Genomic DNA, 4,214 nt, shown 5'->3' on the forward strand with positions numbered 1-4,214 from the left:
CCTGTTTGCCAAGGGAAGTTATCCCTCTCACCATGATCTGTAGCACGAACGTTCGTGCTACAGATCATGGTGAGAGGGATAACTTCCCTTGGCAAACAGGCCACAGTCGTGTGTCGATAAGCCAGCTGGAGGAGATGTCCTCCTGGGGCTAAAAGCAACAGTACCATCCACCCCTAGGGGTCAGCCACACTTAAGTAGCAATATACTACACTTTATATATATATATATATATATATATTTTGGTACAGGATTTCAGAACACGTACTGAGGATGACTTATTTGACCATTAAACGCTCCAAGGCGGTGCCCTGGCATGGTCTCACTGTAATAACCGAAACATGTTAAATATCTTTTAACCTGTTTCGGTGTCTATAAATAATGTAAATAATGTACATAATTCCTCATCTCTTAAATATAGAACTGTATAGGGATAAAACTTGGTGAAAAGGATGTGTGTGAAAGCCCGTTGGAGGCTGTCTTCTTTATTTGTTGGTGCATTTAATCCGTCTCGTTTATCATTAGCAAGTGGCTCCTGAATAATATTAATGGAGGCGAATCTGTTACCGTTATTCGGATTAAATTTTCTGGTCTGGAGATTATATCCGTCCTTCTACCTGCCACGTACCTTTTTCCTGCAAGCTCACCATTAAATGATAGGATATAATGTTATTAATTGTTCCATCGATTAACCTTTCTACGTTGGTTGGAATCTAGAAATAATATCCTCTATAAAAATTATGTAAGGCAGAGAGATGGAAGAATCGTTAGCACAATGCTTAAAGACATTTCTTGCTGCTCTTTATGTTCTGATTTCAAATCCCGCCAAGGCTAACTTTGCCTTCCATCATTTCGGAGACGACAGAATAAAGTATAAATTAAATACCGGGATCGATGTTCTCGACATGTCTCACCCTTCAAAAGCGCTAGCAATTAATTCAGGGGCCGCCCCAAAGGTTTTTAATATTCTCCCAAAGAGCCTGATGAATCTCCACAAAGTAGATGTAGGCGTTTTAGAATCAAGGTTGGACCCCTTCCTGTCGAGGGTCCCAGATGAACCTACTTCACGGCAAGAGGTGCAAAGGAGGGTAACTACATCAAACTCGATTCTACACAAAGTGCCATATATTAAAGGAAGATTCTCAGTAATAAAAGTGTAGCAAAACGGCGGTGCTCCAGCATTGCCACAGCAATGAGCTGAAACTACACACACACACACACACACACACACACACACACACACACATATATATATATATATATATATATATATATACATGCAGATATACATACACACATATCTCGATGTACTATATAAAAGTGAGATAAAGGTAAAAAAAATAATGCATTTTAAGATATTCATTTGTCTACCGTTTCTTGTACTTATCGGTCTACCCATCAACTACAGGCAGCTTCTACGCCTTGAACAGAATAATGATTCTGAGTCGGATTTAGCAGTTAATTTTGTAAGATCTTGTTACAATGTATATTTCAGTCGGAGAAAATCTGTCATCTATGTGTTTCAAGTTTAACTACATGATAATCGTTTCTACTATCGGCACAAGACCTGAAAGTTTGGGGAGGGTACTAGTCAATGACATGGATCCCAGTATTTCATTAATACTTAATTTATCGACCCCGAAACGATGAAAGGCAACATGGATCTTGACGGAATTTCAATTCAGATCTTAGCGCCCGACGAAATACCGTTAAATATTTCTCCCGGCGTGCTTGTGATTTTGTCAGCTGGCCACCTTTCTTTAACTAAATAATAATAATACTAACAAAGATACAAACTGAAAAAGTTCAGGAAGGTTAATCTGTCGATTAGATCACCTGTTGTATTTAGCAGATAGTTTATTTTAGCGGTCCCAGGAGAAAGGAAAAATGAAGTCGACTTCAGTAAGTTTAGCATTCAGAATGTACAGTACCGGAGCAAGTACGGGAATGTATTTAATCTGCTAATCACCGCCCGCTTGATGCATAATGATAATATCCCACATTCAGGAAACTCCGTTGATACAAATTTCTTTTATCAGATAAAAAGCAGAGATGCATCGCCCCTTGTCAAAGATTAACTGAGGAGTAAATTCAATCCAGATATGTATTAGGAGTTGAAATTAGAACATAAAGGTTTACAACTAAACGCTCTGGGGCAAATATTCCGAGAGCTTCTTTCGAAAGCTAAACAACAGCTCTGGCTGACATGAACAAACCTGAATAAATATTCAATGTTCAAAAGTTTTACACTTCTTAATTTGATCATTCATTAACTATTTACATTTCGGAGCTAATTAATCTCCCACAAAGTCATTCAAAATTATTTCGGCAATAATTAAAGCATTATTTTATTAAAGTTTAAATCGAATGAGAGACGATTTCCATAAATTATATTCTCTGAAGATCAATCGATTTTAATTTGAGAATGGCAATTTGATAACAACATTTTGTTTACTCTGTGATGAAGAGCAAAATCAGAAGAGCATCAGAGACCTAATGAGTTATTTCTATTTACATTATATCGTAGTTTCGGTACAACGGCGTCATTGATTATATGTTTGCGAGTGACCAATCTGTTTCAGTGCATTAAAACTAGAGAGTGTCTAATTAAATGCTATTCGTATATTTCACGCGATGCTCCGTTCGTAGAATAACAGTTTTTCGGTTTTACACAAGAATGGGAAACACACACACACATACACACATATATATAGCAGATGAGGTGGCGTATATTAACCCTTCTGTTTACAAAAAGAAGCACTTCCACCGATACCCGCTATCAGTCGATTAATCTGAACATCTACAAATGATCATGAACTGTTTATTATGAAAGATATCAACGAATGGAGTTAGGAAATCATTTCAATGCATCGTTTACGATCGTTTTATCGTGGTACAGTATGATCAATCTTGTGTACGGCTGTAATCATTCCGGCAACTTCTGACTAATTTTAATGTGCTATGTAGGATTTTATCTATAACACCTGTTGAACAGGAATTCTCTGAAATTTGGATTTTCTTGTGTATCTCAATATTTGTGGGACAGCGAACTTCTGTTGCATAAATATATCTATCAATCTTGTTCGTGTCTGTGTGAATACTGTGAAATATTTATGCATTAATACTAATTCAGAGTAAACGATATCGTTGTGTTTGATATGCTTGAGTTAAAAGTAAATATGTTCTCTCAGACGTTGTGACAGAGCCTGCTTATATACGTATAAGTGTGAGGACGTAAATACACTAGGGTTTTAGTGTATGTATGTCTAGTAATACGCCTAAAAATCACGGTATATATTTCTTTATGTAACAATATTCAAATTTGCATATGTGCCGATATAAGTGTAACTAAGAAATTATCTACGTGGTGATATTCATGAATATGTATATCTTTAGATATATTCGTTTTTGTTTTAACGTGTGGGTAAATGAATTCATAATTTCATTAGTATGCGACAGAGAAAGAGAGGGAGAGGGAGAGAGAATAAGAAAGATGCTGCTGATGTCTGTGAATACGTGTGTATGTTTGCGTGCGAGTGTGTGTCTGAAAGTTTTCGGAAAATTGATACGAGAGTGAATGAAAATAGGAAAGTATTTTATGGGACAAAATTATCTTTCTTAACAGATTCTATTAAAAGATTATACGACTTGAAGTCTAGACAATATATCTGACAGCAGTGCAAATGAAAGAAGCCAATGAAAAGGTCAGAGCAGCTTAACCTCTTATTTTCTAGCAATAGGCAGACCTGGATACAACGTCATAGGTAGTGGCCCGGGAACAAGATTTGCTTATGGGGTGTAAACTCAGTTTCAAAATTTGGCATTACTGGAGAAGTGTGGATCCGAGTTCTGGGAGTGTGCATGTCACAAATTTGCGCATGCGCCTGCGTTAGTCGTAAGTAGTCGAATTTAGCACACAGGTAAAAAACGAGACGCGCGCTACTTGCTGTAAATGGAAGGTGGGTTATCCATCTAATACAAGAAGAAAATTGCAGATTAATTGAATAAAAACATGAAAAATAACAAAATGATAATTCATTGAAAAGTGACATGCGCACTCTCAGAACTCAGGTCTACACTTCTCCTGTAGTACCCAAAATTTTTACAAACAAGGTGAAGTTTTCTAACTTGGGTATCAAAACAAACACATGTTCAATAATAATAACTTTTATTATTATGAGGATCGACTGGAAAGTTAACAGGATGACCATTATATT

This window comes from Octopus bimaculoides, chromosome 3, assembly GCF_001194135.2.
Source record: "Octopus bimaculoides isolate UCB-OBI-ISO-001 chromosome 3, ASM119413v2, whole genome shotgun sequence".
Taxonomy (NCBI): domain Eukaryota; kingdom Metazoa; phylum Mollusca; class Cephalopoda; order Octopoda; family Octopodidae; genus Octopus; species Octopus bimaculoides.